Source organism: Crinia signifera, chromosome 2 (assembly GCF_055691185.1).
Source record: "Crinia signifera chromosome 2, ASM5569118v1, whole genome shotgun sequence".
In the NCBI taxonomy this organism is placed as follows: domain Eukaryota; kingdom Metazoa; phylum Chordata; class Amphibia; order Anura; family Myobatrachidae; genus Crinia; species Crinia signifera.
In genome coordinates this window covers 284,769,191-284,796,663 of record NC_139218.1, presented here as the reverse complement: position 1 = coordinate 284,796,663, position 27,473 = coordinate 284,769,191, and the positions used below count along the sequence as shown (strand labels likewise).

At 41.7% G+C, this 27,473-nt stretch overlaps 1 protein-coding gene and 2 pseudogenes across 1 annotated transcript in view; 2 read left to right on the top strand and 1 right to left on the bottom strand.

The window, feature by feature from the left end:
- Positions 1–27,473, top strand: part of HS6ST3 (heparan sulfate 6-O-sulfotransferase 3) — a 504,274-nt gene that overhangs the window by 446,644 nt on the left and 30,157 nt on the right. The window lies entirely within an intron of this gene.
- On the bottom strand, positions 17,502–17,620 carry LOC146061882 (5S ribosomal RNA; annotated as a pseudogene).
- LOC146061881 (5S ribosomal RNA) lies at positions 19,804–19,922 on the top strand (annotated as a pseudogene).

Here is a 27,473-nt window from a genome sequence, read left to right as displayed (position 1 = left end):
CAAAGCAATGTGCCCCCATCGCCCAAGTCTATTGAATACTTTAGATGTGCATGAATGGGAACAGCCTGGCAAGATAAACTCTCTTCTGTTATCAGACAGTGTAAAAGTATCTCTTTCATTCCTGAGTTATGGCACTGTCTGTCTACAGTATCTGTAGTATGCAATGTTTTACATGTGAATCAGATGGTGGGGGAACTGTGCATTCTGTTCATGTGCACAATGGGTCCAACGTGATCGCTTGCAGTCCCCCATTAGCAACAGCTTCCATGGACGGTCTGAGTAAACTTCCCCATCCTCCACTACACTCAGAAACTGCCACCTCTCTGCTATCCTGATCCACATCCCCACCACTTGTCCTGTGACCCCATCAGAGCACTGGTGGGACCCATTTTAAATTTTGCCATGGGGCCCACAATGGTCTAGCTAATCTGTTTAACAAAACAGGAACAGTAGACTAAGCCCCCATTATGCTTAATCTGGCCCTGTTTTGCAATGCTAATATGGGGCTCTCCCATGAAAAATAGGACTGTTGGGGGTTATGCAATACAGTAGATATAGAAAGCTTGAGGTGAATTATGTTCTGGGGATTCTCTCTTCAAGGTTCCTTCTTTACTTAGCTGTTTGGCAGAACGGAGTTCCATACTTTATCTGTAAATTCTGCATTATGTGGAATGTAGTGTCTATAAATAGAGTAGGCCTATAATGGTGCTTTGGGGTGTGGTGTAGAGAAACATGAAGAATTATGTACTGAAATGATGAATGAGCCCAAAGGGGAAATATAGATGTTGCAGGAAGTACAACGGTTATATGCACATAACTGAGGGGAGGAGGAAGGTGCAGCGATATGCTGTCACCCACTCTAATCCTCTAAACATGTGTGAGTGCTTGCTCATGTATAGTGAAGTTCAACCCCAACAGAGCAGTGCGGGGGCCTATGGTGCTGGACATGTATTGCCAATACAAGCTTCATTACTATAGTCCATTTGGCAAAGTGATTATAAATATAAAATACACCATTTAGAAAACTTAACAGTAAACCTATTAGCATTTTCTGAACATCATTAGATGTAGAAAATCAACCAATTTTTGTAATCACATAATAATTTTAGCATATAAGTTAGAGTTTCCCAAACTCTGACAATACAGTCCAGGATTTAACCCCTTCCCGACATTTGACGTACATTTACGTCATGGCCGGGATGTACTTCCCGACACATGGCATAAATGTACGTCATGACTTTAAACTGTCACTGCGTCTCGAGACGCAGTGACAGAGGGACGATGTCTGCTGTCCCTGACAGCAGACATGTCCCTGCATGCCCAGGGGGGGCTGCGATTCCGCCCCCCCGTCGGCGATCGCTGTGATTGGCTGTTCAGTGTGAACAGCCATTCACAGCGTTTTCCTGTGTTACCAGCGAATCAGACGCTCGGTAACACAGGTGTCAATCACCGCCGGGCGTCAGGGGGCATGAGGGGGTCATCGGTGACGATGATACCTCACCCCACCCTCACCCCACCTGCCCCCAAGGCTGTGATTGGTCCGTGGGACCCACGGACCAATCACAGCCAAGGCGCGACATTTAAACTAACGGTGACTGCGCTGCAGACGCCATTCCGGTCTGGAATAGCGTGCAGAGCGGTCACCGTGCCTATCTGCCGTGATACTGACCTGATCCTTGCTAATACTTACCTGATCCTTGCAAATACCTTACCTGATCACCTGATCACTGCTTGTAGCGTGCTGGACGCTTCCTGGATCTGACTTCTTGGGACTTCCTGCTGCTGCTGCAGTGTGATAGAGAGATAGAGAGATAGAGAGAGAGATAGAGAGAGAGATAGAGAGAGATAGAGAGATAGTGACAGAGAGAGCTATATTTTGTGTCTGCTACCCCCCCTTTTTGGGGGTGCAGGTTTTTTTTATATATAAATAACTGTCAGTGCTGCTGCTGCAGTGTCATAGAGTGATAGATAGTGATAGATAGTGAGAGATAGAGAGATAGAGAGATTTGTGTCTGCTACCCCCCCTTTTTGGGGCTGCAGGTTTTTTTTTTATATATATATAACTGTCAGTGCTGCTGCTGCAGTGTCATAGAGTGATAGATAGTGATAGATAGTGAGAGATAGAGAGATAGAGAGAGATAGTGACAGAGAGTGATAGAGAGTGTATATTTTGTGTCTGCTACCCCCCCTTTTTGGGGGTGCAGGTTTTTTTTTATACATATAACTGTCAGTGCTGCTGCTGCAGTGTCCTAGAGTGATAGATAGTGATAGATAGTGATAGATAGTGATAGATAGTGATAGATAGTGATAGATAGTGAGAGATAGAGAGAGATAGTGACAGAGAGTGATAGAGAGTGTTGCATCACTGATCACCTTTTTTTTTTTTTGAGGCTGCTGTGGGGTCTTTTTTTTTTTTTTTTTTTTACACACACTGTGATTTTGTGGGTGTCCTGTGGCCACTGTGCGCTGATCAGTGACGTACATCACTGATCAGCTTTTTCGGCACAGGGTTGATCTATTTTTTTTTTTTTTGATCAAATTCCTGTTGCCTTTGAGCGCTGTTCAGTGACGGACGTTACTGACCAACATCTGTGCTCAATTTTTGGCGCAGGAGCTTTTTTTTTTTTTTTTTTAACCCCTTCAATTTTTTTTTTTTTAATTGGGATCAAATTCCTGTATAAAGTATTTTTTTTTTTTCTGCACTACATACACACTACACACTACATACCCCCCGGGTTGAAATAAAGTTTGTACCCCCCCCTACACTATACACGTGTTGAAACATTTCACTACCAGTAACACAAAAATAAAAATGGCATCCCAAATGTCATCCCAAATGTCATCCCAGTCATCCAGAAGAATGTATTCAGTGGAGGAGGCATATGCCATGCTTGCCTCTGATTCTGACACAGCCAGTGATGCAAGCGGGGAATTTGAAGGCTTCGTCTTAAGCTCCTCTTCCTCCTCTAGTGATGAGGGACCCCCTCAAAGACGCCCCCGTAGAGCAGCTGAGACCCCCCCCCAATAATTGATCTCGTATGGACCCCACCACCAGACAATTTTGAGCCCCAGGTTCCTGAGTTTTTGGCCATGCCAGGAATCCAATTTGATTCCACAGGTCTCAGAGAAATTGACTTTTTCAAATTATTTTTCTCTGATGATTTTATAAATTTAATGGTGGACCAAATTAATTTATATGCCCAGCAGTTTATTGCTCAAAACCCCACGTCATCATTTGCTAGGTGGACCCCTGTAGATGCAGTAGAGATGATGATGTTTTGGGGTCTGGTGTTTCATATGGGCATAGTAAAAAAGCCAGAAATTAGGCAATATTGGAGTACAGATGTTCTGTACAGCACCCCATTTTACCGTATGGCCATGCCCCGGGCTCGATTTGAGACGATCCTTAAATTTTTGCATTACAACGATAATGCACAGTGCCCTCCCAGAGATGATCCCACCTTTGACCGGCTATTCAAAGTCAGGCCGGTCATTGATCATTTCAGTGCCAAATTTGAAGAGATGTACATCCCTGAAAAATTTATTTGTATTGACGAGTCCCTTATACATTTTAAAGGAAGGGTTAAATTCCGCCAGTACCTTCCCAGTAAGAGGGCAAGGTATGGCATAAAAATGTATAAGCTGTGTGAAAGCACCTCAGGGTACACCCACAGGTTTAGGGTATATGAAGGGAAGGATTCAAGAATTGAACCGCCAGAATGCCCCCCCTCCCTCGTAGGTGTTAGTGGAAAAATTGTCTGGGATTTAGTGCACCCCTTCCTGGATAAAGGTTATCACCTCTATGTGGATAACTTTTACACTAGCATCCCCCTGTTTAAGGCCCTTGGTTCAAGAGGTACAGCAGCTTGCGGTACTGTGCGCAAGAACCAAAGAGGCCTCCCAAAAACGCACATTGCCCAAGTAATGAGAAGGGGTGAAAGCAGGGGAATATGCACCGAAAATATGTTGTTGGTCAAATATAAGGACAAGAGGGATGTCCTTATACTGACAACAATTCACGGAGACAGTACCACCTCCGTCCCTGTACGAGGTACCAGTACCCACACCTCCAAACCTAATTGTATCCTGGATTACAATAAGTACATGGGCGGAGTGGATCTTTCAGATCAGGTACTGAAGCCGTACAGTGCCCTGCGGAAAACAAAAATCTGGTACAAGAAGCTGGCCGTGTATATCATCCAGATGGCACTGTATAACGCTTACGTGCTATTCCGTTCTACCGGCCAGAGGGGGACATTTATGCACTTTCAAGAGGAAGTCATAAAGGGCCTAATATTTGGGAACCAGCAGGCAGAGGGCCCCAGTACTTCTAGTACTGGCCCCCGTATTGTACCAGGGCAGCATTTTCCTGATGAAATCCCCTCCACTGGAAAAAAGGGCAGGACACAAAAAAGGTGCAAAGTTTGCTATAAAAAGGGAATAAGAAAGCAAACTATTTTCCAGTGTGACACTTGCCCCGACAAACCCGGCCTATGTATAAAGGAGTGTTTTAAAATATACCACACATCTATGGATTATTAGGTTCATAATTTCACCGTGCTTCGGGGGTCTTGCTAATGCCACATAGCACCCACCATTCATTCCACCAGAATCTGAGCCGCAAAATCCAAAAATCACTCCTTCCCTTCTGAGTCCTGCCATGCACCCAACTGGTATTTTTCGGTCACATGTGAGGCATTGCCGTACTCGGGAGAAATTGGGGCACAGATTTTGGGGTGCTTTTTCTCCTTCATACCTTCTGAAAATGAAAAATTTTGAGCCAGAACTGCATTTTTGTGTAAAAAAATTTAATTTTTCATTTTCACTGCCCAGTTGTATCAAAATTGGTGAAACCCCTGGGGGTTTGAAATGTACACTATACCCCTAGATGAATTCCCTGAGGGGTGTAGTTTGCAAAATGGGGTCACTTGTAGGGGGGTTACACTGTATTGGTGCTTTGGGGGTCTTGCTAATGCGACATAGCACCCACCAACATTCCACCACCAAAAATCACTCCTTCCCTTCTGAGTCCTGCCATGCACCCAACTGGTATTTTTTGGTCACATATGAGGCATTGCCATACTCGGGAGAAATTGGGGCACAGATTTTGGGGTGCTTTTTCTCCTTCATACCTTATGAAAATGAAAAATTTTGAGCCAGAACTGCATTTTTGTGTAAAAAAATGTAATTTTTCATTTTCACTGCCCAGTTGTATCAAAATTGGTGAAACCCCTGGGGGTTTGAAATGTACACTATACCCCTAGATGAATTCCCTGAGGGGTGTAGTTTGCAAAATGGGGTCACTTGTGGGGGGTTCCACTGTATTGGTGCTTGGGGGGTCTTGCTAATGCGACATAGCACCCACCAACATTCCACCAGAATTTGTGCTGCAAAATCCAAATATCACTCCTTCCCTTCTGAGTCCTGCCACTTTTTGGTCACACATGTGGCATTGCCGTACTCGGGAGAAATTGGGGCACAGATTTTGGGGTGCTTTTTCTCCTTCATACCTTCTGAAAATGAAAAATTTTGAGCCAGAACTGCATTTTTGTGTAAAAAAATGTAATTTTTCATTTTCACTGCCCAGTTGTATCAAAATTGGTGAAACCCCTGGGGGTTTGAAATGTACACTATACCCCTAGATGAATTCCCTGAGGGGTGTAGTTTGCAAAATGGGGTCACTTGTGGGGGGGTTCCACTGTATTGGTGCTTTGGGGGTCTTGCTAATGCGACATAGCACCCACCAACATTCCACCACCAAAAATCACTCCTTCCCTTCTGAGTCCTGCCATGCACCCAACTGGTATTTTTTGGTCACATATGAGGCATTGCCATACTCGGGAGAAATTGGGGCACAGATTTTGGGGTGCTTTTTCTCCTTCATACCTTATGAAAATGAAAAATTTTGAGCCAGAACTGCATTTTTGTGTAAAAAATTGTAATTTTTCATTTTCACTGCCCAGTTGTATCAAAATTGGTGAAACCCCTGGGGGTTTGAAATGTACACTATACCCCTAGATGATTTCCCTGAGGGGTGTAGTTTGCAAAATGGGGTCACTTGTGGGGGGTTCCACTGTATTGGTGCTTGGGGGGTCTTGCTAATGCGACATAGCACCCACCAAAATTCCACCAGAATCTGAGCTGCAAAATCCAAAAATCACTCCTTCCCTTCTGAGTCCTGCCATGCACCCAAATGGTATTTTTTGGTCACATGTGAGGCATTGCCGTACTTGGGAGAAATTGGGGCACAGATTTTGGGGTGCTTTTTCTCCTTCATACCTTCTGAAAATGAAAAATTTTGAGCCAGAACTGCATTTTTGTGTAAAAAAATGTAATTTTTCATTTTCACTGCCCAGTTGTATCAAAATTGGTGAAACCCCTGGGGGTTTGAAATGTACACTATACCCCTAGATGAATTCCCTGAGGGGTGTAGTTTGCAAAATGGGGTCACTTGTGGGGGGGTTCCACTGTATTGGTGCTTTGGGGGTCTTGCTAATGCGACATAGCACCCACCAACATTCCACCACCAAAAATCACTCCTTCCCTTCTGAGTCCTGCCATGCACCCAACTGGTATTTTTTGGTCACATATGAGGCAATGCCATACTCGGGAGAAATTGGGGCACAGATTTTGGGGTGCTTTTTCTCCTTCATACCTTATGAAAATGAAAAATTTTGAGCCAGAAGTGCATTTTTGTGTAAAAAAAATGTAATTTTTCATTTTCACTGCCCAGTTGTATCAAAATTGGTGAAACCCCTGGGGGTTTGAAATGTACACTATACCCCTAGATGAATTCCCTGAGGGGTGTAGTTTGCAAAATGGGGTCACTTGTGGGGGGGTTCCACTGTATTGGTGCTTGGGGGGTCTTGCTAATGCGACATAGCACCCACCAACATTCCACCAGAATCTGAGCTGCAAAATCCAAAAATCACTCCTTCCTTTCTGAGTCCTGCCATGCACCCAAATGGTATTTTTTGGTCACATGTGAGGCATTGCCGTACTCGGGAGAAATTGGGGCACAGATTTTGGGGTGCTTTGTCTCCTTCATTCCTTGTGAAAATGAAAAATTTTGAGCCAGAACTGCATTTTTGTGTAAAAAATGTAATTTTGCATTTGCACAGCCCAGTTGTATCAAAATTGGTGAAACCCCTGGGGGTTTGAAATGTACACTATACCCCTAGATGAATTCCCTGAGGGGTGTAGTTTGCAAAATGGGGTCACTTGTGGGGGGGTTCCACTGTATTGGTGCTTGGGGGGTCTTGCTAATGCAACATAGCACCCACCAAAATTCCACCAGAATCTGAGCTGCAAAATCTAAAAATCACTCCTTCCCTTCTGAGTCCTGCCATGCACCCAAATGGTATTTTTTGGTCACATGTGAGGCATTGCCGTACTCGGGAGAAATTGGGGCACAGATTTTGGGGTGCTTTTTCTCCTTCATACCTTCTGAAAATGAAAAATTTTGAGCCAGAACTGCATTTTTGTGTAAAAAAATGTAATTTTTCATTTTCACTGCCCAGTTGTATCAAAATTGGTGAAACCCCTGGGGGTTTGAAATGTACACTATACCCCTAGATGAATTCCCTGAGGGGTGTAGTTTGCAAAATGGGGTCACTTGTGGGGGGGTTCCACTGTATTGGTGCTTTGGGGGTCTTGCTAATGCGACATAGCACCCACCAACATTCCACCACCAAAAATCACTCCTTCCATTCTGAGTCCTGCCATGCACCCAACTGGTATTTTTTGGTCACATATGAGGCATTGCCATACTCGGGAGAAATTGGGGCACAGATTTTGGGGTGCTTTTTCTCCTTCATACCTTATAAAAATGAAAAATTTTGAGCCAGAACTGCATTTTTGTGTAAAAAAATGTAATTTTTCATTTTCACTGCCCACTTGTATCAAAATTGGTGAAACCCCTGGGGGTTTGAAATGTACACTATACCCCTAGATGAATTCCCTGAGGGGTGTAGTTTGCAAAATGGGGTCACTTGTGGGGGGGTTCCACTGTATTGGTGCTTGGGGGGTCTTGCTAATGCGACATAGCACCCACCAACATTCCACCAGAATCTGAGCTGCAAAATCCAAAAATCACTCCTTCCTTTCTGAGTCCTGCCATGCACCCAAATGGTATTTTTTGGTCACATGTGAGGCATTGCCGTACTCGGGAGAAATTGGGGCACAGATTTTGGGGTGCTTGGTCTCCTTCATTCCTTGTGAAAATGACAAATTTGGAGCCAGAACTGCATTTTTGTGTAAAAAAATTAATTTTTCATTTTCACTGCCCAGTTGTACCACAATTGGTGAAACCCCTGGGGGTTTGAAATGTACACTATACCCCTAGATGAATTCCCTGAGGGGTGTAGTTTGCAAAATGGGGTCACTTGTGGGGGGGTTCCTAACTTTTAGCATCTTATGGTGCCTAGAAACCTACATGGTGTCTAAAAAATAATCTCATAAAAAGGAGGCTCCAAAATCAAGTAGGTGCTCCTTCTATTATGAAGCCTGTGGTTTGGTCAACGTGCACACTAGGGCCACATATAGGATATTTATGAAAACAAAAGAATTGGGGGAATCAATTTTTAGTCACATTTCTCTAGTAAAATGTACTGTGTTCCTTAGAAAAATGTATTAAAATTGCAAATCTGCAAAAAAAATGAAATTTTGAAATTTCACCTACACTTTGTTTTAATTCCTGTGAAACACCTAAAGGGTTAACAAACTTCCAAAATGCTGTTTTGAATACTGTGAGGGGTGCAGTTTTTGAAATGGTATCATTTATGGGGGTGTCTCACATACAAGTCCCTCAAAGTCACATCAGAACTGAACTGGTCCCTAAAAAAATCAGTGTTTGAAATTTTCTTGAAAATTTGAGAATTTGCTATTCATATTGTAAGCCTCCTAGTGTCCAAAAAAATTAAAAGGAAGTTGAAATAATGATGGAAACATAAAGTAGACATATGGTCTATGTTAGATATTAACTATTTTGAGTGGTATGATTATTTGTCTCACAAGCAGAAAATTTAACATTTTGCAAATTGCTAAATTTTCCATTTTTTTCCGACATTTTGGTATTTTTCACAAAAAAACACAGACTGTATCGACCCAAATTTACCACTAATTTGAAGTACAATGTGTCACGAAAAAACAATCTCAAAATCACTGGGATAAGTAAAAGCAAAAAAAAGTTATCCCCACTTAAGTGATACATGTCAGATTTGAAAAAAAGGGCTCTGTCAGGAACGCAAAAACTGGCTCTGTCAGGAAGGGGTTAAGGATATCTATTCTTGAATTATTAGTACCTCCCTCCAGAGGCAGAACTCTGGGAGGCAATGGAGTCATCTGCCGCATGGCTCCTTCTCCCAAGGGGGCACATCTACTCCCCCTGCAAGTTTAAAACAATTATTTAAAAGCCAACGATATTGCGTCTGTGGCTGAGTTCTTAAATATATATGTTCTCTATCTATCTATCTACCTATATTTCTTAACAGAAATATATATTTTATATAGGTTTGTGTGTGCATATGTGTGTGTGGGCGGGCACCAATATATGTATCTTGCCTCCGTGCAACTGTAACAAACTTACGTCTTTGCCTCCCTCTATTAGATCTAACCATCTGGAATCAAACATAGACAACCTGAAAATCTGTACTTTAATGGCAAAGTATGGGAAACTGGTAAAAAACATTATTATCCCACCCATGTTTTGGGAGAAGTGATGACTTTATTTCTTCTGCTGTTAAAATGATCATAATGAAGCTGAAGTATGTTCTTGGCCCAAATTTCACTGTTTGATTATTGGAATACCTAGTATGCAGCTAGTTTTAAATGTATCTTTATATATACGGTATTGTTAAATCCCTACACTGTTTGTTTTACCCTTAGTTATACTATAATAAATAATTAGTGGCATCTGGGCAGACATCCTTTTATGTGCCACAATTACATATTGATTTGTTTATTTAAATTGGTTTATATACAGTACTGTATCCCCTCTGTAAATACAGTAGTTCCAATAAACTTGCATTGATATTATCACCTTTTACTGTGTAATCATATCCTCTACTGCAAAAGAAAATCAAATTTTTGCTTTAAAGATCATTTATTTATTTTACTGAAATTGTCTTAAAGGCAGAACAAACAAAGGGGCATGCCCAAAATTATAGGCATGCCCAACATTTGTTTCATTGCAGGCCTACAGTAAATGGGAATATATAAAGATAAACCACTGCAATGTCCTGTTTATGATTATTTTGGGACCGCTCAATTCTCAGTCTCGACTGTTCTATTATGCTACTCACTGTAGTTGAGCCTCAACATGTAAAAATGTAAAAAGTGCCTCAAAAAAAGTCTAACCTATAGACTAAAGTTGGGGAACATACTATACGATTTTTCAGAATGATATGAAAGATAACGATATTGTTCGTTAACGATAGCATTGTGCATTTCTTTTTCAGTGCATCATAACTGATGCGCGCTCCCGTGGAACATTACCAATTTTCTGGATCAATTGAACATGCAGTCCAATCTGACAATATTGGTCAGAGCCTGCAGGCTCAGCGTGGGTTCCGGTGACAGCACTGAATGATATCGTTAACGATATCGTTCGGTGTTTACCTGCAGGTCATCCGTTTTCACGGCACTGCCGATATCATTAACAATATCGGCGGTGCCGCATATCGCTCCGTATGTACGGACAGTCAGAATACTCTCAAGATGCACAATTCCATCTCCTGAATCTCATTTATATTGTGCCCACATGCAATCTTGTTTATGCATGTGGGCACAACAGCATGTGCAATCTCCTTTCCCAATGTACAAATCTAACGCAAGAACCTGATGACATCACAAAAATGTAATGCAATACTGGCATGCACTGTTGCATCGTGTAAATTATCTCTATTATGTCCTGCTTATATGTTGCACTGTATAATATTAATTTGTTGCGCTACTTTAGGTGTGGAGAATATTGACAATTTACAGTTAAAAGATTTCTGAAACAATATGCAATGTACAGAAGCACATGTGAATTGCTCATATAGTAACTCATTAACCTTATTTCCAATTTCATGCCCAATAATAGCACAATACGCTGCTTCTAAATTATTTCATAGTACTTAATCATATCTAGTACCCAGTCAAACACAAATTCTGAATATGAATTTGATATGGCCTACTGTTTTATTGATCTTCAGAGAATTAAACCCTTTGCATTGTACCCAGTTTGACTTATTATTAATATTCCTTAAAATCTGATTACAGCAGCTTGATATAATAATTCTTTCCTAGTTTCACAGTCTGTAACAGTATTTTATTTTTCTCCTGTTCCGTGCAAGAACTATTGATTTACTCCTGATATGAATTTAATAGGTTCAACAAAAGAGCTGTTTTTAAGTGTTATACTGTATACTTTTTTCTTTACTTCACAAGTTTTTTGCATACACTCCTGGCATTTTTTTTTTCAGACAATGTAACAAAAGCCTGGCATGATTATGAATGTTCTACTTTTCTATCCTCAAGGGAAGTATAAAGTCAATATGGCAGCAATAGATTTTGACTGTATAACTTTTGAGAAGGTCATTTCAAAGTGATAGAAGTGTGGATGAATACTTCAATATTCAGTGCTTCAGTATTGTAATAAAAAGTGTCAGAATACATTTCTATTCATAACATATCAACTATTGAAACATACGCACTTACTGTATACATTTATGCAGATATGACAAGGAAAGGTGTGCATGCATATTAGAAATACCCGAAATTAAGTATGATCACAATTAGGGCCCTTTCACACACACCGGCAGCCGCCGGGCGGCGAAACCCCGCACGGCCATGAAGCCGTGCCGTGCACAGAAGTTTATAGTGTCGGGATGGCCGCAGCCAGGGTTTTCGCCGTCCGGTGTCAGCCGGAGCGTGTGAAACAGCCCTTAGATAACATAAAATTAAGGACATACAGTAGAAAAGGCTACTTAAGGTGCGTACACACGGGGGCGATTTTGTCCCAAATCGCGGGAAATATGGTCGCTCAGCGACCATATTGCCCGCAATGGGAGTGTACACCGGCGATATATTGCCGGGTGCGCGCTCCCGTTTTTGCCCCTATAGTGATCGCTGGTCGCAGGAACATGCTCCTGTGACCAGCTGATTACCACTGCCGGGCTCCCCCCGGCAGTTTCTTTTTCATCAGCGACCATCTTTGGTCGCTGATGAACAGGAGAAACTGAGCAATATATTGCTCAGCCATATATTGCTCAGCAATATATGGCTGAGCAATATATCTCCCCCGTGTGTACACAGCATTAGATTCTGTTGTGTAAATTAGTATTACTAGTCATTTACAGTATAAAGCGCAGACATATTCTGCAGACCTTTACAGCAAGTTATCCTTTCTAATGCTCCACAGCAACCAGGTCAGTATTCATAAAGTCCACACCACAATGTCAACATCAGATCATCAACATTGTGTAAACTGTTGACAGGCACCAGGTTGACATCTCCAAACTGTTGACGGGTTCACAATGTCAACATTTGAAATTCGTCCAGTCGCCGAAGCTGCAGAGCCATCAGGGGCTCCGGCAGACACAGGAGACCGGCCATCCTCTCCTCCTGCTGCCACCGCTGCTGCTAAGCTCCCGGCCTGCGCTCAGTGCTGCTCCTTCCTGTCCAGGGACAGGACAGGCATCGTCCTGTTCGGGGACAGAATAGGCATCGTAAAGGCCCAGTCGGCAGCAGCAGGGACAGGGGGCCAGACCCGGAAGGCGTATGTAGCAGCAGGATCCCGGAAGAGCTGGCCGGACTTCTGCTGCCGCCGGCGGCATCTCGCGCATGCGCACTTCGTATCGTGCAAGCGAGGCAGCTGCTGCGGGAGAAAGGGGCCCTCTTCCGGGAGTCCATGAGATGTCCCACGGACATTCCGGGAGAGTCGGCAACCCTGCTTAAGTGTCTCACATTGTATCCCTTTTATATCCCCCCGAGATGAATACTGAATTTGTTAGGTTGCAGCATTGCAACATACAGTACTGTATACTCCATAATACTATACAATGCCACATAGCAACACAGCTTCACATGGTATAGGGTGTGAATTATTAGATAAAATGTCTAGATAGACATTCAATAGGTCTACCCCAAAAGGTCGACATGCCATAGGTCAACAGGGTTAAAAGGTCGACCTGGGAAAGGTTGACAAAGGTCAATATGGTCAAAAGGTCTACATGAAAAAGGTAAACACATGAAAAGGTCTACATGGTTTCTTTCACATTTATTTGGTGTTAATGGTGACAACTGTCAATATGGATCCCAAACCCATTGCCTACATTCAGCACACTATTAAATTCTCACTCTGTGCCAACATGGATGGTCAAGTAAGAACAAGCTGGGTTTAAAAAAAAAATGTGTCTACCTTTTGTCCCTGTCAACCTTTTTCATGTCGACCTTTAAAGTCCACCTATTGCATGTCATCAATTTTGGGTAGACCTATTGATAGATCTATCAACTGGAACCAAATGTATGTCTGGTATTACTGATCTACAGGAAGAAGCATCATATTTACTCACTGATTAATGCAGAATTGTACTTTTTTATGATATGATGATGATGATTATTATTTTCACATTTATATACAGTAACACCAGCATGTTTAACAGTTATATAACATCAAATAACCCATTTTAATGTAATGGATTTACTCCATTTTAACCACTATGCAGCACAAAAAAAACAATACCAAATACACAGTTCACTTAACAATATAAAAGTTTTCCATAAGGATATGTACAATAATCAGTAAAAGAAAATAACGCCAAGATGTGCGTTATATTTTACCAGCTTTTGTGTTTGGACATGCCAGTGCTGGCAGTGGTGAATAGTTTTAAAAGTAAAACAAAACAACATTCCAGAGGTTAATTACCCCAGTAATTAAAAACCATCAAGTTATTTGGAAGCTGTCTGCTGGGATAAACGGTTTTAGATCATCTCTACACTTGAATTAATTTGATGGGAAAGTCTGTAGGTCAGTGCAATATTTCTTATTGTTTTTCTGTGTCAGGTACTTTTCCCTGCTGCCATGTTAGCCAAATAGGCAGATAATTATAAGGATAAAGCTCCAGTAATGATATTTCCAAAGCAATAGTGGCATAATCTGTATAGTATGGTACTGCTTGTGACATTTATCTGTTAAACAACAGACTTCTGCAGTCCATTTTGGACATTAAGGGCTCTCCAACTATATTATGAGTTGGAGAACCATTAACCCCTTACAATCACTATTGGATCTAGAATACGGACAGGAACTGGGCTGGGCTATATGAGCGTGATGTTAGGCTGGGACTGACTAAGCTGGATGCTAGGCTTTGACCGGCTATGTTGGATGCCAGGTTGGTACTGGGTCTGTGAGGTGCAAGGCTAGAACTGGAAATGCTTGATGCCAGACTGGAACTGACTAGGCTGGATCAGATAATGCTGTAAGCAGTAGTAGTAGTGAAGGATAAATTAATAGAAGTAACTGTATTGACCAGTCTGGAATGGGAATTGCTGGAGACAGAGATGCTGCAAAGGAGGTCAGAACTGGAAACTGAGTTAACCAAATGGAGCTGGTATTGCTGCAAACAAGAGTGTTACAGTGCAGTTCGAAGATAGGCTTAGACTAGTAACCTCAGGACACTTGATGACTTATGCTGTGTACACATGGGGGCGATAGGGGCTATAATCGCTGGGAATATGGTCGCAGGCGACCATACTGCCAGTGATTGGAGTGCGCACCAGCGATAAATCGCCGGGTGCGCGCTCCCGTTTTCTGCCCCATTGTAATCGCTGGTCGCAGGAGCTTGCTCCTGTGACCAGCTAATTACCTCTGCAGCTCCCCCAACAGAGGTCTATTTCATCAGCGACCATCTCTGGTCGCTGATGCAAAGGAGACACTGGGCAATATATTGCTCAGCAATATATTGCTAGCAATATATTGCTGGCCAATATATCTCCCCCCGTGTGTACGGGGCTTAAGTCTGTGCATTAGTGCCTGTACTGTGGTAGGAATCTGAGGAAATGCACACACATTAATAATGTTTGTTGCAAGTGAATGCTGGAGATTTCGGGAACACTATGGGCTAGCAACACAGAGTTAAGATGATAATGTCCTTTAGAATGATAATTCAGTAATAGGCTGGAACATGCACATGAAATAGAAAACTTGCATACATTAATATGAGAGGTTTACTGTACACTGAGATTTTGGAAATCTGCTGGAAGCAGAGGGTACACAATTCCTGAATGCAGAATGCTGGTTATTAAAAGGTATGGGCTGAACTGAGCAGGCAAGATACACTGGAGTAGATTAGATGACCCTTTCATGTGGAAGCACAATAGGCCTTATTCTAGTTCACTCTTTCTGACAAAATCCTTCTTAGATGGACAAAACCATGTGCACTGCAGGGGGGCAGCTTTAAAATAGGGTAAATACTGGCTGCTTTATTTTTACACTGCAATACAGATCTCACTTTGAAGTAAAACCCCACCCAAATCTAATTCTCTCTGCACAAGTTACATCTGCCCCCCTGCAGTGCACATGGTTTTGTCCATCTAAGAAGTATTTTGTATGAAAGAATGAACTAGAATAATTGCTCTGGTAGTGAGCTACTGAACAGGAAAGGTTTACATAGGAGCTGTAGGTCACAGAGTGGCTGCCAGAGTCAGCTGAGGCAAGAGGAACTCTGACAGGAGTAGGTAACATCAGCTGACAAGATACAAAATGGCAACATCCTTGCATCAGCTTCACAATAGAAATACAACTAGACAACGGACTGTGGACAGATAAGTGATGAATCACTGAGTGCACAAAACAAGTTTAAAAAGGGGTGTGTAATAAGTTTCCAGATGAAAAAAAGTACTTTATTTACAAAGTGAACATTCAATTTTTTCAAACTATTCATCAGAGTCTAGGCAAAGTTGTGAATCACTTAATGAAGTAGCTAGTCCAAAGCAGGTATGCTACATGAAGGTCTCTACTGCGGCTTCTGGTGCCTCAAATAGAATACAATAAATTCTGGACTGTATTGTGAGTGACCAAGCTCCTGAATGCGTTCATAGACCAGAAAATCCACCACTTTTCAGTGGTTGGTGTAACTGTTCCCAGTGATGATGCACTGCTGCGTGAGTGGTACCACAACTAAATGGCTAAATGACTGCTTTCAAATCTGGTCAGCATGTTGTGACATCAAGGCACCTGACTCTCCATATGCTCTAATGACAGTATTCAGCTATTTTGTGGAGTATCAAGCATACGGTTGAGATGCATATCTCCTTCTCTAACCATGCCATGGTCATTCTGGCATCCATGCCAACGATGGCTCACACAAGACCAAGATTTTCCTCAGTGATGGTAGACACAGGTTAGTTGCAGTGTTTTTCATCTTACAGGGACCGTCTCCCACGCCAAAATTTTGCAAATCACTTGCAGTCAGTCAAAACTCAAATTCTTTTTTGACCACTCTTGTAGTGGTAGAAGATCATGGCTCTCCAGTGACCTCCATTGAGCTCCGTAATGGGTTTTTGAAGGAAGTGAACATTCTGACTTCTTTAGCAGGGTCTGATAGAAGGTGCCCTAGGTTAACACACATGTAGCTACTTTTGTAATGCCGCTGAACATACATGTATGGGTGCTCAGGGACTCACCATTTATACTGCCGATGTGCATGTAAAGAAAGGTCATACTACTGGCATGTAGGATTTAATGCTTGTATGCCACAAAGTGAAGGAGACTTTGGTTTTAGGTTACCCAGTTGGCATTGTACATAAAGCAATCATTACATCAGTAACTTAAGTTAGTACAGCCATCTGGCAATCACCTTAAGAACCTGAGAAAAGGGGGGAGTGGACCCGCTACAGCTGAAAAATAGGTGATTAGATCTTTCGTTGACTAATCTATGACCAACATAGAAACTACTCCAGGCTGATGCTGGTAGTTGTGGCGTTGGTGGTGCGCCCAGCGTTCAGTAGCTAGACTGAAAGTGGGATGGTTTTCTTGTGTTTGCAGGAGAAGCAAACCAAGGACAGTGAACGCTTTGTGGGCGCACTCTTTAAATAATATCTTAAATGCGTATAGTGGAATTATTTTAAAATATAACTTTTAATGGAATTAGCTTAAAAAGAGTGGGGCGCAATGAAAATTATAATGTATATAGTATTATTGGTTTTGTTGTGTGGTTATTCTATGATGTTAAATATTCTTTTCAAATAAATCTCTTGACACCACACGTTTTATGTATCATTTACTGCATGTGATCAACACAGGTATGTAGACCTGGGTGACAGTAGGCTGCAAAAATGAGTTTATCCCCCGGGGTAGGGATTTATTTCTGGGGGGGATTCAGGCTGCCCCACGTCACTTTGTAAGAAAAATTATTTAGTAATTGTAATAATAAAGTTAGGCCTAATGGACGATTTTTGAACACTGATAGTAGGCGGCTCCAAAGCTGCTTGTCAAATGATCGTGCAACCCCAGATGAGTAATACCACACCTGGACTTCTCCAGGGGTCTCCCACCCGGATACTGCCCAGGCCCTTCACTGCTTGGCTTCCAAGTTCGGAAGGGTTTTGGGCAGACCAGTGAGGTGTGGTGGTATAATGGGTAGGGTGCAAATCACAGACAGCTGCTCCAGTTAACTATCGTTGTCATAGATAATTGCACAGGCATGTATTATCAGATTAAAGTGACACTTTGTGATTGAATGGATAGTGTAAGAATAGATAGTCTAGCACAGTGCAGACAAATACAAAATAACTTGATGATAACCAAAGATTAGTAATAGTAGGCTGGTATAGCACAATACACTTAATTGGGATCAAATATGCAAAGTCGCACTTGCACAGACATATATTGGATTACCCCTCTATAGTACAGTGACACACTGTGGTTGAATAGATGGTATAAGAATAGACACTCTAACTCAGTACAGACCAATACATAGTAACTTGATAATATCCAAAAGTAGCAATAATAGGCTGGTGTAGCACAATTCACATGATTGGGATCAAATATGTACAGTCGCACTTGTGAAACAGTTTTTCTGAGTTGTACTTGCACAATTGAGTCACAAGGAAAGCAATTGCTCACAGTGTGACAGTGTCACAGAAAAAGCACTTAGGCTGTGTTTACAGGGATAGCTGATACCTGTGCTGCTGACTAAGTAGCTTGAGTCATTGGGTTCTTATCTATATAGTTAACTGGACAGTGTTGATTTCAGTTTATCCATTAGACATAATCCACCCAGATGTGTTGGTTGGTATCTCAGATTGAGGCTGGTGCGCTGTAATGTATGCCGCCAGAGTACCTCTCACGTATCTGGGTCATTAACATAATTGCTACAGTTGAGAGATAGAGTGGGTGAAAGTCTGGGGGAGCAGCGCTCAGAGGCAATGCCGTCCGAGATTGCTCCTGTACCTGAACCTGCTTGGATCCCGGCAGGTAGTCGTGGTGTCCTGCACAGAGCTGCAGGGCCGGAGGGGGCTGAGTGACGTCTGTCTCAGCGAGCGCCGAGCACTGTTGCAAGTCCTGCGGGGAAAAGGTCAGGAGAGGCCGGCCTGGAGTCGTCCCGCTGTAGGTTCAAAGAAGGGTGACGTGGGGGGCCGCTGGACACGTGTTTCGCCTACGACAGGCTTCGTCATGCAGCATACATTACAGCGCACCAGCCTCAATCTGAGATACCAACCAACACATCTGGGTGGATTATGTCTAATGGATAAACTGAAATCAACACTGTCCAGTTAACTATATAGATAAGAACCCAATGACTCAAGCTACTTAGTCAGCAGCACAGGTATCAGCTATCCCTGTAAACACAGCCTAAGTGCTTTTTCTGTGACACTGTCACACTGTAAGCAATTGCTTTCCTTGTGACTCAATTGTGCAAGTACAACTCAGAAAAACTGTTTCACAAGTGGGACACCTGTACGTGGATGCCTGTACCTGTCTTGTGACCTGCTTACCGGACCCTGCTATCCCAGAACGGGTGATATGCTGTTTTAATTTTTTACAATTGTGAGTGCACTGAATAAAAATCTGTTACACTTTTACTCCGACTATATTGCACTATTTGAGCTTCTATTTCATCAGACTTACGGATAAGAGAGCACAGGAGGAATTCCACCTCACAAAAAGACCCTGCTACATGCCCATATATGTTGGATTTATGTGAGTGAACTGAGTAAAACCAATCTATCTCCATCAACATATTATATTGCACTATGGTCTTTTTCTCTCTGTTTTTGTTTTGAGCAATTTAGATCAAACTGTTCACAGCCTGATTTAATTCAATTACTGTGTGAGTTAACCGCCATCGCCAGTGGGTATACCTATCTTTTTTCTATGTACTGTTTCACAAGTGCGACTGTACATATTTGATCCCAATCAAGGGAATTGTGCTACACCAGCCTATTATTGCTACTTTTGGATATTATCAAGTTACTATGTATTGGTCTGCACTGAGCTAGAGTGTCTATTCTAATACCATCTATTCAACCACAGTGTGTCACTGTACTATAGAGGGGTAATCCAATATATGTCTGTGCAAGTGCGACTTTGCATATTTGATCCCAATTAAGTGTATTGTGCTATACCAGCCTACTATTACTAATCTTTGGTTATCATCAAGTTATTTTGTATTTGTCTGCACTGTGCTAGACTATCTATTCTTACACTATCCATTCAATCACAGAGTGTCACTTTAATCTGATAATACATGCCTGTGCAATTATCTATGACAACGATAGTTAACTGGAGCAGCTGTCTGTGATTTGCACCCCTACCCATTATACCACCACACCTCACTGGTCTGCCCAAAACCCTTCCGAACTTGGAAGCCAAGCAGTGAAGGGCCTGGGCAGTATCCGGGTGGGAGACCCCTGGAGAAGTCCAGGTGTGGTATTACTCATCTGGGGTTGCACGATCATTTGACAAGCAGCTTTGGAGCCGCCTACTATCAGTGTTCAAAAATCGGCCATTAGGCCTAACTTTATTATTATAATTACTAAATAATTTTTCTTACAAAGTGACGTGGGGCAGCCTGAATCCCCCCAGAAATAAATCCCTACCCCGGGGGATAAACTCATTTTTGCAGCCTACTGTCACCCAGGTCTACATACCTGTGTTGATCACATGCAGTAAATGATACATAAAACGTGTGGTGTCAAGAGATTTATTTGAAAAGAATATTTAACATCATAGAATAACCACACAACAAAACCAACAACACTATATACATTATAATTTTCATTGCGCCCCACTCTTTTTAAGCTAATTCCATTAAAAGTTATATTTTAAAATAATTCCACTATACGCATTTAAGATATTATTTAAAGAGTGCGCCCACAAAGCGTTCACTGTCCTTGGTTTGCTTCTCCTGCAAACACAAGAAAACCATCCCACTTTCAATCACCTTAAGAACGTCAACCCCTGCTACCTACAAGCCCCCCCCCCCCCCCTCAGTCGTGTTGCTATAGGCTGCAGCCTTATCAGCCTATTGGTTTATCAGGCACTTTTCTTCAGTGTGCAGTGGTGCTTATATGATGTTATGTTCCGTGACATTTCACAAGAATTGTAGTTATTGATTATAGTTCTTAACCAGAGTCAGATTGTGTCTACTCTAGCTACAGTATACTCTGCACATCCAGAAACTAACTGCACAATGGGCCTTATTCAGATCTGAGCTCAGTACAAATTTGTTCGAAAAATGGGCAAAACCATGTGCACTGCAGGTGGGGCAGATGTAACCTGTGCAAAGAGAGTTACATTTGGGTGGGGTGTGCTGAAACTGAAATCTAAGTTGCAGTGCAAAAATAATGCAGCCAGTATTTACCCTGCACAGAAACAAAATAACTCACCCAAATCTAACTCTCTATACCTGTTATATTTACCCCACCTGCAGTGCACAGCGTTTTGCCCATTTTCCGAACAAATTTGTACAGAGCTCAGATCTGAATAAGGCCCAATGTGCACACCACTTATATATTCAATTTCCACTTCTTTGAAAACATCACCCTAGCAACTCAGTGAAGTGATGATGGTATTCAAAGGACTTTAATAAACATTTTTTTCAGTCATATTTTGTAAACTAATTAAAAGTGTTTTGCTATTCTAAACAATTTACATTGCTGAGTGTGCCTAATTATCAATAATTATTTAAAGTGCTAAACTGTGTGATAATGAAATCCACTACACAAGTGGTAATTTGTCATGTTAAATAGGAGCATAAACAACCTTTTTATACATTATGTTTGTATACCATGAAAATACTGTGATAGACATAAACAATTCCAATTTATCTGTGGGAATATGTAAAATAAAATAAGCAGAAGAATGGGGAACGTGTTAATAGGCTGCAGCAGCATCTGCATTAGTCACAGCTGCTTATACCATTCATACTGTATGTATAAGCACTTAGGAAACTGCTCTGCAAGTCTGTACTCCAGGCATTCCCAACCACGGTCCTCAAGGCACACCAACAGTGCAGGTTTTAGTGATATCCAGGCTTGAGCACAGGTGACCTAATAGTACCTGAGTGGTTCTGATTAAACCATCTGTGCTGAAGCCTGGATTTTACTAGAGCTGTGTACACACGGGGGCGATAGGGGCTGAAATCGCTGGAAATATGGTCGCAGGCGACCATATTGCCAGTGATGGGAGCAGAGGCAGAACTCTGGGAGGCAATGGAGTCATCTGCCGCCGGGCTCCTGCTCCCAAGGGGGCACCTCTCCTCCCCATGCAAGTATAAATCAGTTATTTAAAAGCCAACAATATTGCTTTTGTGGCTGAGTTCTAAGAAGTATATGTGTTATCTATCTATATTTCTTAACAGATATATACAGTATATTTTATATAAGTTTTTGTTGTGTTGTGTTGTGTATATGTGTGTGTGTGTGTGGGGGGGGGGGGCACCAATATATATCTTGCCTCCGGGCATCTGGAATGAACTTACGCCACTGGATGGGAGTGTGCTCCGGCGATAAATCGCCGGGTGCGCGCTCCCGTTTTAGCCCCATTCTAATCGCTGGTCGCAGGAGCTTTTATTATACAGTCAGCTCATACAATTCTTTGTGGAAGTATCACTCAGTCAGTAGTAAGGCTTAGAATTGGACACTAGAACAACGCTTTGTTATATTTAGCTTAAGCACCAGGGAATTTGTCCCAACGTAATAAAGACATCTGTCTGTTACAACAGTTTATGCACAAATTCCAACCCTGGAACCTAATTCATTTTGTGCAGAAATACAGCGTTGGAGGTGGACACCGTGTACTAATCATTTTAGCCTGTGAATTAATGACAAATTTACTATTCAAGTTGTCGTAATGATTTGTTCATGCATATATTTTAAATTTAGTGACGGTTCTCTCTTTTTTAGATTTGTGTAATAAAAGTAAAATTTTAGTCCACTCACTTTACCTATCACATATCAACTTTAAAAGTGTGCCCCAAAAACCCTAAAGGTGTGTACACACGGGGCAATATGATAGCTGACAATATATTGCTCAGCAATCATATTGCCCCGTTCCCGTTTTCATCTGCGACCAGAGATGGTCTCAGATGAAAATTTAAACACTGCTGGGTGAAGAGGCAGGGGATGTCCCTGGTCGGAGGAGCATGTTCCTCCGACCAGCGACCATTCAGGGGCTGAAAACGGGAGCGCGCACCCGGCGATTTATCGCTGGTGCACACTCCAATCACTGGCAATATGGTCGCTCAGCGACCATATTCCCAGCGATTTCAGCCCCTATCGCCCCCGTGTGTACACAGCATTACTGTTCTGCCTTTGTCCTCTCTGGGACATATCCCCTTTAGGTTTATTGCTGAACAATTTTGGGAGCACCACCAACCCAGCACCTCCGTGGTACTAGAGCCGAATTGGGTCTTATGTTGGTTTTACTTGAAGATAATAAATATTACTTTGATTAATTTAGAGCTTGTGACAATCCTTTCCCTCCCTTACAGATTCATTATTTTATAATCAGGAAAATCTTTTATTGCTACCACGATAGGTCCAGCACTGATAACCAATGCAGTAGTAACTGTCTTTCCCGCCTTGATATTTATAAATTGTCAATGATTATTGGGCTGTTTCAGTCTCATGCAAATTGTCCACAGATGGAAATAAATACAGATCTCTGTGTGCATTCAGAGTTGTACGCACGTTCGTCATCACTATCAGTGCACATTAGCAGCAGCCTTATTATTGGTGCATCTCGAATCACCAAGGATAAGGCATACACCCACCTATAAATAGCCTGCAGTTCCTTCAATAGGCCCTTGGAAAACTAACGCTGGCCATACACAAGACCAACATTCCTCCATTCATTCAACTAGTTGGTTAGTCTGACTGAAAATCTGGTATTGTATGGGAGCAAATGACAATCAGCAAATTGTTCACAAACCCAGGGTCTGCGGGCGCTATTTGTATGCCACTGGATTGCGGTCAAAGCAAGACTCCTCTGTATATGCTATGTCTTCCTAATTTTCTGAGAGTCAGTGGACCCTTTATGACAAGGCACACATATGATATAATATAATAGATTGTAAGCTTGCAGCAGGGCCCTCTAACCTCTAAGTCTGTCTGTTACCCAGTTTGTTTTATCACTGTCTACTATTGTAAAGCGCAACGGAATCTGCTGCGCTATATAAGAAACTGCAAATAAATAAATAATAAATGTGCGTTTCCTGCTTTTAAATATATTGATTTCCTTTGCATATGGCACTCACAACTGGATTGCTCAAGGAACTCAAAACTTCTACAAAAAGTACTTTGTGACTGAAAAAAGGAGGAATGCGTTCATATAAATACACAGCTACACGCCTGCCAGCTCAGTAAATTAATTCTACTGTTCAGTATATTAAAATAATTTGGCATACATTTTGCTACTCACCCTTACTATTAAACTTATGTACAGTATTGTTTTATTGCTATCATTAATTTAGTCTATGATATTATGCCCATATTTCCAACAAAAAAAAACTATTTTTCTACCTTTAGTAAATATAACCTCTCTAGTCTAAAGGTAAAATAGCATCACATCCCATGCACAACAATGCTATTTTAGCACAAAAAGTACTGGGTAATTGGTACGAGTATGGGCACCTTTACATTTATTTGAGATAATTATATTACTTTGTCGATTGAACAGATCAGACAGCTGTTACTACACAATATAAAGTTTCACCGCTCATTAGTAGACCTTTCTTTAGAACTATTACAATATTACAATCAGGTCAAGAAAATAATCAATGAAGTTGGGTTTTGTGTCGGTTTCATTTCAGCTGATTTTATAAATTGGTACTTTCCGCCCCTTTGGAATATGAGCAGTCATTGCTAGTGAAAAGATATATTGAGTATAAAAATGACATGTGATCGAATGAAGCCTGGCAGCTATGCCTTCCAGACGAGTGTTTCACTGAGAGATAATTTTAAGACTGATATTGATTAGTGTAAGATGGATATATCTTAGAATGGTATTCTTTGGTGGATCATTAATCTTCATATAGCCTCACTATGCTTCCCCAAGTGTTTAGCTCTTGATACAAGGTGATAAATAAAGGAGTTCTGTTCTGTCACACACAGCTGTTTCTGTTGTAAAAACCCAATATGTCACAGTTATAAAAGTTTGGAGACTGAGGTTTTACCAAGATCATTTATATGTAACCGTTACAGACACCAACATGTGAGCTAGATGATTAATCATCATTTTGAATAGCTATGAGTTAGGGATTTTGAGTCTTCAAATAATTTTGACGATACCAACCAGAATAGGAAGCCATATGTTATTAAAGGAACAATTAATGTAGTATTTAATCTCAGTACCAGATTATAACAATTTTATATGGTTACCTACAGTATGGTGTATAGGAAATCATTATACTACTGCCATACAGATGGAGCGCCTCCCAGCCTGCCAGATTCCCTGAGCCGGCGCAGGCTGGCGGAGAGGCACTAAATCTGACGGGGATGTGGGAGCTTCCCACACACATGCGCGTTCCCGTCTGCACAGTGGCGGGGAGCAGTTTCCGTGCCCAGGGAATCGGGGGTGCTGAGGGGGAGCTGCTGAGGAGGTGGCGGAGGGCTCAAATGGAACGGGGCACACAAGTATATCGAGCACTCGTGCTACCTTCTGTCAGCACAGCGGCGATTCACCAGGAGCAGCTCCAACTGTAGGTCACTAACAACATGGGTTACAAAAATATAGGCTGCTCTGAAGGCAAGGATTGTGCCTACTTGCACTTCAAAGACCAGCATAGTAATTTGTTTAGGTTTGTTGGTGGAAACGAGTCTTGCTATACAGCATCCCATCTTCAAAAGAACTCCCATCTTAGTAAATAAACCCTTTATTGATTTACAAGGTCATGAATGAAGTACTTGGAAATGTACCATAGTCCAGTGAGTAGTTCCAAACTGGGTACTGTAGGGCCCTTGCAAGGGTGCCACAGCTGGGTGGCCCATGTAATAGTCAAAACCAGTGCTGGTGGTTATCAATCATAGGATATGATGACAACACTGCCCTTCACACTAAACCTAAGGATGATGGTTTACTCAATTTTCTTAATGTAACAATTAGACAATGTTTTAGACAATTTGTTTAAAGTAACAATTTTTGCTTCATTTATCTTTTCTTTATTCAACAAAATTTGGTATCTACTGCCGTAGCATATAATTAGCAAATTTAACAAAATGAAAACTGCAGAAGAGAGAGAGAAACAAATATTTGGTATGCACAAATGATGCCCCAGGTTGAGACAATTTTCACAATGTGTTCATATCGCAGTGATTCCCTGCGCCTATACAGAGGTTTTCTCCCCCACTCCAGCAGTCTAACATAGCCGGCAAAAGTGCTCCAAGTAACTACGAATGGAGGAAGCCAAGGAAAGAGGTTATGACTGCTTGATAAATAGATCACAATGGCCCTTATTGCTCTTAGCAATTTAGGGCAAATTTTAATGAAAAAGAACAAAGTTCGTTCATTTAATAATTTTTTTAATAACATTTTTTAGGAAATATTACTGTGTTGGTACAAAGTATTCATTTGTACACAGGAGGGTGCTAATTACTCTCACTAATAAGACATTCATATAGAAATAATGAATAGAAATTGGACCTTGCACTCCCATTGCAAGTTATAATTTGCTTTCCTTTCTGCAAACAGAGTATGTTCATATAAACAAAGGCATTGTTCGATGAAATGTACAAGGTATTTGTCATATAAATGGTGTCTGGAATTGCAGCAGTTGTGTTAGAGACTGAGAATTAACATCATTTATCAGCATACAATAACAAGTAAGTTAGATGAAAAGTAAATATAGCTCTCTGCATTGGTATAAAAAGCACAATAAAAAATTCCCTATCTTCAGTGCAAAGTATTGTAGTAACATAACTGCATACTCCATGCATTGTTTAGGCAGAATATATGGGAGTACGGGTTTTTTTGTCGATAAAGTCTAGATTGACAGTCAAAAGGTTGGCCGTTATTGGTTGACAGTCAAAAAGTCAACACATCAGAAAGTTTGACATGCATTAGGTGGACATGCATTAAGTTGACATGATCAAAAGGCTGACACAAGCAAATGTAGACATGAAAAAGGTTGACATGGAAAGGGGGCCAACATGACTTTTTCATGGTCAACAAGGACACCGTATAAGTGTACCTCATCTCCTCACATGGCTTGCTGAGCTCGGCACACTATTTTGTTCTCCCTCTATGCTCACTGGTATGGTAAAGTATGAACAAGTTGGTTTAAAAAAAAATCATGAAAACGTCATGTCGACATTTTGCTTGTGTCAACCTTTTTGACAATGGTGACCAAATGCATGTCAACCTTTTTCCTGTGTTAACTTTTTGTCTGTGGACCTAGACGCTGTTGACCTAATGACCGCATTGTATGAATACAGGCATTTAGCTACATGCTCTCTCTCCAACCTGCAGCAGACACACATGGGTAAATTTAATAAAGCTTCTAAAAATGAAAACTGTTAATGTTGCCATAGTAACCAATTAGATTGTGGGTGGGATGTACTGTACTAATTATTGTGACCAAGTAATTTTTCAGGTGTATTTTATGCCTATTCCACAACCTTCCAGATGATATTTTCGTGGGATGTACTAATATTATATAGCAACCAGTGATTGGACTCACTGACCTTCCCCACAATTCGCAATGAACTGAAATCAGCCCCTGTCCCGATTGTCGGATTTCTGCATGCGCTTGTGCAAACCCCAACTGCGAACAGCCTAAGCAATTTACATTGTCGCCGGGACGTTCGCAGCGAGGAGGGAGGGGTGCGGGAAGGAGGCAGTAGTGGCGATGGGACATGGGAACGCCAAACATTGTATGGGTATCCCCATGATAACACTGGGTGTTTCCCTGCAAATGTAGGGGGGGTGTGAAGTGTGCCGGGGGGGTGTGGCTTAGGTCAGTGGCTTAACAATAGCCCCGCAGCCCCCA